The sequence below is a fragment of the Sturnira hondurensis genome, unplaced genomic scaffold, assembly GCF_014824575.4.
Source record: "Sturnira hondurensis isolate 20B ecotype Veracruz unplaced genomic scaffold, ASM1482457v3 Scaffold0001221, whole genome shotgun sequence".
In the NCBI taxonomy this organism is placed as follows: Eukaryota; Metazoa; Chordata; class Mammalia; order Chiroptera; family Phyllostomidae; genus Sturnira; species Sturnira hondurensis.
In genome coordinates, this window is record NW_028073852.1 from 7,638,706 (window position 1) to 7,652,066 (window position 13,361).

Here is a 13,361-nt window from a genome sequence, read left to right on the forward strand (position 1 = left end):
AAAGAAGAAAGGGCTCCATGCAGCAGAGCAGTAAGGACATGAAGACCAGAACCAAAGTGCAGTCTAGAGACGAGGAGGTCAGTGGTGACTTTATTTAGTGAGAGCGACTTCAGAATCAACCAAAATGTGCACCTCCTTTAAAGCCACAGACTACCACCTCTGTTTCCATGGAACAGTGGAAAGAGAGTTAGGAATTTATGGGTGGTAAGGAAGTGGTCAGCTCCTTCAAGAAGGTCTTGGAGTGGAGAGAGAAGGTGGTGCACGTGGCCCAGAGTTAGTGAGAAAGTGAGGAGATCTAATAAAGAGACAGACATTTGAGTATGGATTTAGGATTGAGAGGAGAGGCAATGGAGAAAGAAGTGATATCCCGACTGGGCTGCGTAGGAGCCCAGTGCTCAGGCCCAACCCAGAGGCCCTCATTCAACAGGTTGCTTCAAATTCAACTCTCATTTTAGCAGGGAGTGCTTGGGTTCCCCAACTCGACCCCCCAAACTTATTTCACCCCTAACTCACCAGAAACACAGTTCAAGTTATTCATGAGAAACACGCTTCCTGTCCCAGCTCAGAGCACTGCAGCATATCTCGCCGTCCTAAGGATGCTGGGAGGAGGGAACTGAGCTCCCAGGAATGGACAAGATGGACCTGTATCCTGGTCTGGCTCATTTGTCTGAGCCAGAGAGACCCACTTAAGTCACTGGAAGACAGGCAGTTTGTGGCACGGATGCAGGTGGTCCAGAACCTAGAAGCAGGATGCAAACGGAAAAGCCGCAGAGAAGGTGGCAGCATTTAGCCCGTCTTGTGGTGGCCCCGTCTCTCTCTGGGCGGCTGTTCCCTTGTCTCCTCTCAACTTCCTCCACCCTGCCTCTGAAGCTCCCTTCTACCTCCTGTTTGCGTGGGGCTTTGGCTTTTCATCCTCCCGAATCCCCACCAGCTGCTCTCGCAGCTGCTCCACGCCCAGCTTCTGTCTCCCAGCTGAGATTCAAACAGGGGTCTGACGGACCCAGCCCCTGGTTCGGGCAAAGCCTTGGGTCCCTAGCCAGTTTATAACTGCCTGTCGTTATGTGCCCATGCCTACTCCAATCACTGGGAGCAGCGGTTGGGGACCCAGGACACCTCCGCTATTTATGCTGGCACTTCCTACAGAGCCTGGCGTGAGGGATGGGCCGTCAGGCACCCTAAAGGCACAATAAACCTGCGCTTTCTAAACCAGCTGATACGGTTTGAACTGGAGGAATGCCTGGGGGATGGGAAATGGTGAGGTTCAAACCATCATTCAAGGGTCTTCAAGGCGGTGACCAAGTACTAGGAACCTGTGAGGTCATCACATACAGACCAGGACGTGGATTTGCAGTAGATAATTATGACGGAGATGGTGGTGAATGCCCTGTGCTCCCTACACCCATCATGTCTCCCTCCACCCAGAGGTGAGAGGAGTCGCCCCCTTAATGCACTGGGGTCTGTGGGGTCAGGGCATCCCTGTGTCCAGTGCTCTCCTGCCTGCTGACTTGGTGCCGACCTTCTTCAGGCCTCTTCCTCCCAATAGTGAGAGGCCTTGGGAGACGTAGGGTAGACCTCTGAGCTCAGGCCCACCCAGCAGGATCTACTGTCCCCAGGGTGTGACGTCCACTTAGGCTTCTGTCCATCCTAGTCTCCCCCCCTTCCTCCCATCTCCACCCAACCCCTGACCAAAACAGACAGCCTGCGGAGGGCTCTCCTGGAACTCACTGGCTATCCTTTCAAAAATGGGAAGAATTCCAAAGCCAGATTCCAAATACCTTACCTCCCACATTCTCCCACAGCCCCAACAGCTCACCCACCTCTTGGAGCAAAAAGAGTTAGAAACTGGGAGCACAGAAAGTGACCTCAGTGGACGCTGGTCAGAGACCTGCACGCCAGGAGGGGCACTGTGCGGTGGAGGGGGCTGAAACGCAGGGACCTTAACTGACCCGAACCCCCGCCTGCATTCCAGCTTCTTTCTCCCCCAGCCCTCTGAGCCTGCAAAGCCTTAGCTGCACAGGAAAACCCTGCCTTCCCCCAAGCAGGTGGAATGTTCATCTCTGCTATTAACAGAACATCCGGGAACATTTTAATTAAAAATTTAACTCTAATTAGTCCACCAGCTGACCAGAAACATAAGTAAAGCCAAGACCAACTGTGATGTTGCAAATAGATACGCACATGGAAAGACGGGGGGCGGGGTGGGGGGAGCGAGACAAAGCCCGAGGACCGATAACCAGGGAATCCAGGTGATCCCCCTACTCACAGCTCAGACACCATGTCTCTGCTCTCAGGAGACCCCAGGCTACCACCCTGAGACCCCTAAACACACTCACACACGTCCTTTCCCGCCCATCCCTCTGCAGTCCCCAGCCCTGTACTGGCCAGCAATCGCTGTTTCTTGCCCAGCTTGGACCTGCAGTCGGCAGATTTTTTTTCAGTAGGAGACTGAAGTTGATCACAAACAGGTTGTGTCTGACATCTGAGAAAATGCACTTCGCACAAAACACCATAGACTACAAATGCACAGTGCTTGTATTTTGATACACTAATCAAGTCCCAGGATTCAAACACAGACGTTTGGTTTTAAGTCTGCATCACACAGTTGTTTGCTCAGCCACAAAGCACTAGAGAGGAGGTGAACTTGGCTGGTGTAGTTCTCAAGTCAAATATTCCTGAATCTCACGCTCCAGGCTTTGCCTCTGTAGAGGAAGATACGACTTCTGCAGCCCAGACACCAGTCTCGGAGTCTCCTGCTTCAGAATCCGCACCAGTTTCCTCTTCAGAATCAGATTCCTGACTCTCCGGTGGCTCGAAGTCACTGAGAGGTTCTCCTTTTAGTCTCCCTGTGACCTCTGCCACGTACCACACACTGGACGCATCCTGCTACTTCTCCCAATTCTTTACCCTCCTTTTTCAGGCGGGCCATTTCATCGTCCTCTTGTTCAAGTTCCTTATGAAGTGTCTCGCTTTTTCTGCCACTTCTTTCTGGCATTCTGTAACCACAAGATCAAATGCTTCCTGGGTCACTCCAAGACCTCTGTTCTCACTCTGTGAAATAACAACTCTGGACAATAATAATTCCGGAGCCAGAGGGCTTAGATGTGCACTGGTCCTTCCAATGTTTCATTTTCACCACACCTTTGCCAATTCAATTTCTCTTCCCACAAGAGATCCCGCTGGGGTGGCTGGATCGTCTTCAGACTGCTTCTTGGGACAGGACTACTCTTTACAGGCCCTCGGGTCCCTTCTCGTCTCTGCTTCATCCCGGATGCACCGTGCAGCGCGACCCCAGAGTCTGCAGGTGAAGCGCGAAGCGGCTGGTCCGCAGCTTACGCCTCCTGCCACCATGCTCACTCGCTGGAGGGGGGGATCCGCCCCGCCCTGGTGGCAGCACCTGGCACCAGACCCCCAGGCCATCCATGCCCGTGCACACCAACCCAGTCAGCAGACTTTAATGTGGTGATTCCAGAAGATGACCTGACACTGTCCTTCACTGCCCACGGGCCCGCAGCAGCAGGGTACACCAGAGCCCGAGAAGCCACGAGAAACCAAAGCTGCCGTTCATTTACTGAACTATTTGGCAAGAAGCACATTTGTTTTCACATAAAACCAAGCCAGAGAGATTATGAGAAAGAAAGCAACACTTACACGCATTTTAAAATAAACCACCACGTTCAAGATCACATGGGCCAACCACCAGGAGGTACCCAGGATTAGACCCTGGAACAGAAAGGGGACATTAATGGGCAGGACCGGTGGGGCAGGATAAAGACTGGAGGTTAGTTACCAGTGAGGCACAGGGTTCATTTCTCAGTGTTGATGGAAGCACCTCGGTTATACAAGATGTTAACGTGGGGAAACTGGGCAAAGGGTGTACAGGAACTTGTGCTATCATTGCAACTTTTCCATAAATATAAAATTATTCCAAAATAAAAAGTTTATTTAAAAAATCATGTGGCTGCTTCTGGCTTCCTGGCTGCCTCCCCCCGCCACGGCCAGGCAGCACAAGTGTACCATTGCACTATCAGAGTTCCCTGGGGGGCAGTCCCTGAGAACCCCCCAGGGACGGGTTGGGACCAGTGGCAGGATGTGTGGTCACAGGCAGGACCGAGCCAGCTCCGACACCAGGGAATCAGTCTGCAGAACCACAGACAGGCCAGAGCCCTGGACGTCCAGATCATTCCAGATCTCCAGGTCATTTGCTCATTTCTTAAGTGTTTATCACAGCCTGTGTCAGGCATTGTGCTAGGCTGCTGTGAGAACAGGAATGTGGAGGAAGAGGGCTGCCAGTGCAAGGATGAGTAAAACCCAGAGAGACACACAGTCTCCTCCCCAGGCGAAGCAGATAGGGAAACAGATGCACTCCCCACACAGTGACCATACCCGGCAATGACTAGAGGGCAGGGATAGGCACACAGCCGGCTGGGGTGATCCCAGAAGGCTTCACAGAGGAGGTGATACAAGCTCCAGGAACTGTAGCCTAGTTGCTCTCTGTGACTCAAAGATAACCACACCTGATCCTCTGGCTCACGAAGCTAGAAGGAGGAGCCAAGAAGAAGGGTGTTGCTCTCTGCAAATATCAGGTGCTGTAGGCATCATAAAATCATCATCACCATCATCATCGTCACCACCATCAGACTCTGATGGCCCAGTGGGAGGCCCAGGCCCCGAAGGAGGCCCCTGGTGAGAAGGGAACAGGCATGGAGGAGGCCATTCCTACCGCTGGCTGGGCCGCTTCTGGACAGTGTTGACACAGCTGGGAAGAAAGTCTTCCTCGGCCTCATTAATCACTTCTGCACAGGAGCTCTGAGGGAGGGGTACCCCAGGGGCCCTGGGCTAGTTCTCACCAGGGCTCCCGGGGGTGGCAGGAGGGGGGCTGGCCTCAAGCCTAGAGCCGGGCGGGGGGGGGGGAGCTCTGGAGAGACCAGGATGGCATGGAATGAGGCTGCCAAGCCCCGGGGACCCCTAGGTCAGGGGATTTCCCAGCCAGGATGTTTGTCCTCGGAGCAGCAACCTTCCTGCCCGAGGTTAAAACCACTTCCGGCCTGCAGCTGGTAACCCCCTCATGGGCAGTTCCCAGGGGACCCTTTTTTTTCTTCTCTGCTGGCCAAGCCAGTGGCAGCTGCTTGCCATGCGGTCCCAGACCCTTCCTCCTCCCCAAACCCTGCCCTGCCTGCATGCGTGTGTGTGTGTGTGTGTGTGTGTGTGTGTGTAACCTGAGGGCATCGATGATGGCCAGTCTTCTCTGAGAACAGAGGGAAGATCCATCCAAACCAGAGGACTGCTCTGAACTCAACAAGGGAGAATGTGGGGGACCATCAGAATGGTTTCTGTACCCATCATTTGTGGTTCATTCCACACTCACCCAGCACCGCTCTGGGCCTGGCCCTGTGCTGCATGGCTGGGACAGTGAAGAGCAGAGAGAGGAGGTCCTGCTTTCCCCAGCTTACCTTCTAGACGGAGGGGCAGAGAACAGAAAGCGGCATGTTCACCAGAGTAGCCAGGAAGGCCAACGCCCTGAGTTCAGACCCGCTGTCCGGAAGGGCTCTCCCTGGGCATCCCCTTCCTCTCTCCTGGCTTTCACCGAAGCCCCTCCCCCGTGTGAACTCGGAGGCCTGAGGCTGGACCAGCAGCTGGCTGGAGGAGAGGAGACCCGGAGACCTGAGTTGTCTGGACTCCAATGTAGCCCCTGTCTTCTCAGAAGGGGAAATAAGGAAGGCAGCTCTTGGCATCACCCCTTCAGTTTAATCTGAAACCCACTAAATGAGCGAGTTGCTGAGTGGCCGGGGCAGGAAGTGGGGTGGGGGACCATGAGGAGGGTGGTCTCAGCCTCTCTTCACCACCTTGGGGAGCCAACAGGTGTGTGCCCTCTGCCTCTCTTTCTCTCCTTTCTCTTTCCCTCCTGCATTTTTTCATCCTTTCTCTTCTTTCTTCCTTGGTCTTTCTTCCTTCTCCTCCCCTCCCTCCGCATCCCCTGTTCTCTCGCCTCCCCCTCCCCTTCTTCCTGTCTTACATTTGCCTGCCCAGGAATCAGACCCCAGACAGTACCTAGGAAGTCTGCGGCCTTGCCTAATAGAACCATAATAGTCCTTGGGGAGGCGCGATAATGACATCCTCCTTAAATAAAAGGACTTAATGGAGATTTCCCAAATTTGAAAACCACATTTCCACTAGCAACCTATTCAGCAAGTGACTAGTCTGAAAAGGAGCTGGTGGGAAGCTGCAGGGGGGCGGGTGGGGGAGGAGAGAGAGAGTCTGCAAAGACCGTTCTGCTCTGGGACTTTCGGGGGCAGGACGGAGCCCCTGGTCCCAGGACACATCCTACAGGTTGGGCCATCTTGGTCCTCCCCGGCCCTACCAAGCCAGCCCAGAAAGAGCCGAAGCTCAGAATCCAGAAATCGTGCTTGACCGTGGGTGAGTTACTTCGCGGACTGAGCCTCAGCTTCCTCAGCTGGCAGTTGGTTGTAGCCCTGCTCTCCCGATATCCCAACAAGGGCCAGGCCGTTACCTTGTTCCCCACATGCAGCCGAAGCCAAAACAACAGCAGACCGAGCCTTAAACGCAGCTAGACGGGGTGCTTCTAAACCAGAGTTAGGCCACCCACTCACGCTGGATTTAAGAACATACCAGACTGTTGCAGGGAGAGGAGGGGAGAAACGGCTTTCTCATGGTGTCTGTCACTAGGACACTCACTAATTAACAGTAAGTGAGGTACAGAATGTTAATTAATCTCGGGAAATCTGGGACCCCTAAATTTATTTCAGGTAATCACGTAAACCTTTTGGGGGCTCCTGAAAACAACCAAAGGCTCTCAAGACCACCTAATTTCTGCCCCCCACCCAGAGTGGAAGAATAATAGGAAAGAGAAGGACAACAAAGGTGTGTGCAGTGAATGAACCTGGTCAGGAGTCCTAGGTGGACTATGAACTCAGCGCTGCCACTAACCTGCTCCGTGATGTTGGGGAAAGCTCTCCCCCTCTCTGGGGCTCCATTTCCCAAGGTGTAGAACCATGGCATTATGTGATTTTTAAGAGCATTACCATTCTAAAACTAATTTAAATTGGAAGTAAAATTCTTCTGACTTTGGGCCTCGCTGCAGCGCCTGGGAAGTGGTATGTTTGCCAACACTGCCCCCTTGTGACAGAAATATGCAACTCCAGGCTGACACCTCCACAGAGTGCCCTGTGGTCAGAGCCACCCAAGCCAAGGTGGGAAGGGTCCTTGCATCCCACCCACCCCACCCTCATCCTGCAATGGAGACAATTCTTCTCATTCCTACCAACAACTGATTTGTTTCAAAAAATCTTTCTTTTCACTTTGTATGATAGGCCACTCACCACTGCAAAGAGAATCCTGTCTTGGAAGGGGAAAGTAGCTACTACTTCCCAGCTCCTACTCTTTGCCGGTTACTGTGGTAAATGCGTTACACACAATTGTCTCGTTTGATCCTGAAAACAACATTGCAACAAAGACATAATTGGCCTTCATTTTATAGAAGAGTCTGGGGCTCAGAGAGGTGATGTGACTTGCCCAAAGTCACACAGCTAGAAAGAGATTAGCCCGAAACGCAGAGGTCAATGGACTCCAGAGCTCAGGCTTCCTCCTTGGGAACGAGCAGTTGATTTTTCTCAGCTGTTTCAGGCCCCATTTTCACAGGCCTCATAAGCTGGCAGGGGCATGGGGACCAGTGAGTTGAAGGAGAAGGGAAAGAGGCCCCCAAGACACAGCTTTGCCCTGCTCCTGGGATGGGGCTAGATGGGCCCCCCAGGAGGCTTGGGGCTCACCAGACAGACTTGGAACACATCAGAAGCTTTCAGAATGTTCCCTGAAATACCAGAGAGACACCTCCAGATCCTGAAGAGGACATGAACCCACAATTCACAGAAACCAGGAACTTGACTCGTGTGTCTGTGGCCTGTTTGTCCATTTGTTGTCACCACCCACGGGAACCTCCCCACCACCTCCCAGAGGCCATGACCAACCTGAGGTGGGGAATGAAGACGGATACTCACGCGGTTCTCTCTCACTCGGGAAGAGCGACTCTCTTCCTGATGCGTTCCTGTGCCTCGAGAACAGGACAAGCCCAGCTGCGCAAATTACGTTTTCACAGAGTCGCTGGTCAGTTCCTGCTCAGATGCGTTAGGACATCCTCACGGTCCCCAGCAAATGTAACCACCTCCACCCCATAGTAGCTGTGCCCCACAGCCAGGTGGGCCTCATCAGGAGAGATGCGAGGAGAGACCAGGGGGATGACCTTTGCTCCTAGTCTGGAGATTCTGTCTGTAATTGCCTCATCCAGTGGTCTTATCTTCTTCTTGTGGGCTTTTGGACTCTGGACATCCACCCATGGGACACGGTCGATAGCTCCACCTATTCCGGGTGGCATAAATACTGCAGCTCTATGACCCTACCTCTTCCAAAAGAAAACTATAAAACTTGAAGTTTTAACAATAATAATAACATAGGAAGGATGCAAGTAGTCACTGGACATGGAGCTCACCAGCAAACAGCCCTGTCTAAAGGCAAGGGAGGAGGTCGGAGAACAGCCAAGGTGTGACTCCCTGCCATCCTCCACTCCAGGCAGCCTGTGCCCAGCTCACCCCAATCTACATTAACATGCCTCCCTGTAAACTTCAACACTTTCACATGTATTCTTGATACGTCTGCACATCCAAATGTCCCTTACCTAAGGCGTTGTAGCTGTTGAGTATAATATGAAGGTGACATCCTTGACCAGCCTGGCAGAGACAGTGTGAGTGACTTGGCCATGTGGTGACGACGGTGTGGGGCAAGGACCTGGGGTGAACTGTGCCGCTCCCCCAGAACCAGCGCACACGCACTCTGAGAGTTTCCCTCCTGCCTACACACACACCCATATTTTCCCGGGTTCAACACAGCTTTACCCTGAAACCTGCCAGCCCACCACAGTGGCCCTGGCCCCCAGCCCCTGCCCTCCTTGATCACAGGGAGCTTGAGGAGTTGCTGAAGTGGCATGAAGGCCAGGCCAGTTTCTTGGGGGCAGCTTCCGGTTCCTCATAAACTCCAGAGGAGTGAATCCCTGCTGATTGGCAGGGTGGTGTCTGAAGGCCCGGCCTGGTTTGAAGCACTGCCCTCTGGTTCCCACACCCAGGTCAGGGCAAGGTTGTAATTAAGGGAGAAGAGCCCCCAGCTTCTTTATTTGTGGTCTAGGGAGGCGTCATCTCTAAAGGCAGCACCCACACAGAGCCTCAGACCTGCTGACCAGCTAGCAGGGAGGCAGACTGGGCTTGAAGGGGCAAGGAGCTTGGAGCTCAGCGCTGCACTGGGCTCCTGCACACTGTCTGGGGAGACCTGGGCCCAGCAGGGCTGCAGGAGACGCCGCCTGAGCTGGAGCTGGGCGACTCGGTCCTGAGAGGGTTAAAAACCCACTCTCACTCCATGGCTTCGTTCCAAAGGGTCTCCGTTAACACCAGAGGTCTCCTGATATCTCACTCACTTTAATAGATTTTTCCCATTGACGTTTCAGTTTATTGACTATCATTTCCTTTTCTACAGGGGAGCTATTTTCTGGGTCACTGATCCAACCAACTTAAAAGGGGTTGCATCGATTGGGTTTTATCGCGGTGACTTGCACAGAGACGGGCCCGTCTCGCTCCGACTTGCTAACAGCCCCTTTGTTTCCCCCTCCCAGCCCCCACCCACTCTGTTGACTTGTGGGAGGGGCAAAGTTGGAGCACTTCGCTGGTGGGCCTTGTGGGGTGAAGGGGGACTTCTGGCTGCGTTGCCTCCAGCCTTAGGGTAAAGGCCATTAAAACACATGCACACAGAAGAGTTCATGTCAGCACAAGTTGGGAAAGATGGAAGTTAATCCAGAAAGTCACCCATTTACTGAGCATTTACTGAGTATCTACTGTGTGGGACAATCATAAATAATGCCTTAGTAATCTTTACAGCTTGCAAAGCTCTTTTTTTTTTTAAGAAAAAAGATTTTATTTATTATTAGAGAGAGGAGAGGGGAGGGAGAGAAACGTCAATGTGAGGTTGCCTTTTGTGCATCCCCTACTAGGGACGTGGCCCACAACCCAGGCATGTGCCCTGACTGGGAATCGAACCAGCAACTTTTGGGTAGGCAGGAAGGCACTCAGTCCACAGAGCCACACCAGCCAGGGCTGCAGAACTCTTTCGAACTTATTATTTCACCTGATGCTCACAACTCTGAACCATAAGTAAGATGATTGTTTATTCCTCCTCCTTCAAGGATACAGGACTGGAGACTACTAACGAGACCTGCCCTAAATCATCGATCAGCTAGTGGAAAACTCAAACCTTCAGTTATCTGACTCCAGAGTCACCATCCTCCTATGCGGAGAGCCCAGATACCAAGAGATATAAGGCCAAGTTAATATTTAATGTAAGAATAAGATTATTTGCCCTGGCTGGTGTAGCTCAGTGGATTGAGCGCGGGCCTGCGAACCAGAGGATCATGGTTCGATTCCCAGTCAGGGCACATGCCTGGGTTGCAGGCCAGTTCCCAGCGGGGGATGCACGGGGGGCAACCATACATTGATATTTCTCTCCCTTTCTCCTTCCCTTCCCCTCTAAAGATAAATAAATAAAATATTTTTAAAAGATTACTTATGCACATGCAGTGCATGTACCACTAATAGACATGGCAGGGAGTGGAGCAGGAACAGAACCGGACAGGCTTCGGGAACCGTCTAATTCAACACCACCGCCACCACCTCCCCCCAACTGACAAGTGAGAACAAGTGAGTCCCAGGGATGCCAAATCACGTGCCCAATTCATACAATGAATCCTTCCATTCTCTCATTCTTTCATTCATTTTCTCTGCCAGGTGTCATGTACGCATTCTCACTGAAGCGCGGACCCTGGAGCACAGAGCAGTGAGTGTTTGCCGGTTGCCTGTGGGAAAACCGGTACACGTGGAGATAGCATCTGTCCAGGCTGCCCTGGACCCCTCCCTCTTCTGGGTCACTGATCGAACCCTTTCCCGTCCCAGCCCGTGATCACAGGCAGAGCAACCCGTCTCTGCCAGGACCCTAAAGCGCGAAGATCCCCAACTTGGTCTTAGCCCATATCGAAATGCCCCTCTGCTTCCACCATTTGCCCTCATTTCGTGCTGCTTTAGACTTAGGCGGACTTTGTCTGCAAGCACAGCGCTGCTACCCAGAGCCCTCCTGGAAGCAGAGTGCCGATTGTGCAAAATAAGGATTGACTTTAACAGAGCAGCCGCGAGTTACGGATGGGGAGCATGTGTTTTCATGGGTGCATGTTTTCGTGGCGACTTCAGCGCCGGAGGGGTAGCATGGTGAGAGGCTGCATACGTGTCTGCAGCTGAGGCCTGTGGCCGTCATCCTGTCTGTTCCCCTGCCTGTGGGCTCTTTCGTTCACGCAGGAAGCATCTCGTCCATGGCAAGCATTGCCCCGGGATCCGGTGAGTCATGGACAAACAAAACACAGACTCTACCCAAGAAGAACTTGTGGCCGAATGTGGGAGAAGGACCCATGTGCAAAGAATTACAGCTACGTGTGGTGAGCATGCAGCCAAGGTATTTGCAAGGGAGAAGAGTCAGGAATGCATCTCATAAAACTCCACGTCTGAGCAGAGTCGGGGACAAATGAGGATTCACCAGGTAGGCCAAGGGTGAAGGAAGACATTGCAGGTAATAAAGAGAAACAGGCAGTGGCATGGTGTGCTCTCGGAGCTAGAGGAGTCAAGTTCGAGGGAGGGAGGGAGAAGTAGGCAGGACTGGACCATAGTAGGAGGGGTCTGCTGCTAAAGGCTGGGAGTAGAGAAGCTCGGTGGGCAGGGGTCCAAGAGGGTGACATTGGGTAGAAAGACAGGAATACCCTTTCTCAAACTCAGCCAGCAAGATCCCTCTTCTGCTCAGAGGCCGGGAAGACAAGCCCTTATCCTTTGGGTCCAGGAGTGAATGAAACTCCTTCCAGTGAAAAGAAGTTCTCTTGGAGAACTCGTCCGGACTCATCCTGTCTCCGCCTTATTTATCTCTCCTTCTCCCCCTCTCTCTCTCCCCACAGGCGCAGGTAATGCAAAATCTGTGTTTTGCTCCCTGTGAATGAGAGAATTAAGTCATCCGATTTAAATAAATTTCTCCTCCTGAGCAGAAAGCTTGGCACACTGCAGAGAGAATTCCTGCAAACCCTCCAGACACAAACAGGGCACCTGAGACCCACCCAGAGGAGCCCCAGTTAAAAGGGTCTGTCAGTTACCAGAACCCATTTTCTCTGTGTAAAGCTGCAGCAATCGAGGGCTGCTCATTCTAAAAACACAGGCAGTTCCTGGGGGGCGTGGCAAGTTGTGCTCCAGGCATCCGCACCGGAGAGATGAGTTCTAGCGCCTTCACATGTGGTCCACGCTACACTCGTGTGTATACACAGGCCACTGTCAGGTCCCAAATCTCAACTGCAAAAGGAGAGGAGAGAGGAGAGGCCCTGGCTAGAGAGAGCCATCCCCATAGGCTGAGGTTACAGGTTCAATCCCCAGTCGGGGTACATACAAGAGTCAACCAACAAGCCTAGCTGGTGTGGATCAGTGGAGTGAGCACGAAAGAGTTGAGAACCAAAGGGTCGCCAGTTCAATTCCCAGTCAGGGCACATGCCTGGGTTGCAGGCCAGATCACCAGTTAGGGGTGAGCGAGGGGCAACCACACATTGATGTTTCTCTCCCTCTCTTTCTCCCTTCTCCTTTCTCTAAAAATAAATAATTAAAATCTTTTAAAAACAGAATCAACCAATAAATGCATCAATGAACGGGATAACAAATCGATATTTCTCTCCTTATCTCTCCCTTCCTCTCTCACTCTAAAATAAATTTAAACTCAAAGGGAGCGAAGAGCTTCTGAGCCCTGTGTAGAGTAGTGCTCACACACTCACACAGACCCCAACATCTCATACTGACACAATCAGACTCCCTTGCTTGTTCCTACACACACTACACACCCTCACAATCACACCCATGCATAGGTATACACATTCACACACTCACAGATTCACTCATACACAGTCACAACCACTTGTACATACACACACCTCATATCACATCCCAATCACTCATAAATACACCCACTCACATGTCCACACACATCTAAAACACATCCCACTCATGCACTCAACCAAAATCACACCTACTCATACATGTTCACACAGCCACTCACACACAAATGCTCACACGTTCTCTGTGCTCCAGAGAAGCCAGACCAGCACCTTCTGTGTGAGGGTGAGAGACGAGTACGGGCCAGCGAACTCTGTCTCGTCCGCACAGCTCTAGCAGTCTTGCTTCCTGCTGCCCAGCAAAGCAACAGAGCTTGGGCAACATTGGCACTGCTCCCGCACCCAGACT

At 52.4% G+C, this 13,361-nt stretch overlaps 1 pseudogene; it reads right to left on the reverse strand.

The window, feature by feature from the left end:
* Positions 1 to 2,559: 2,559 nt before the first annotated feature.
* On the reverse strand, positions 2,560 to 3,276 carry LOC119003349 (geminin-like; annotated as a pseudogene).
* Positions 3,277 to 13,361: the final 10,085 nt, after the last annotated feature.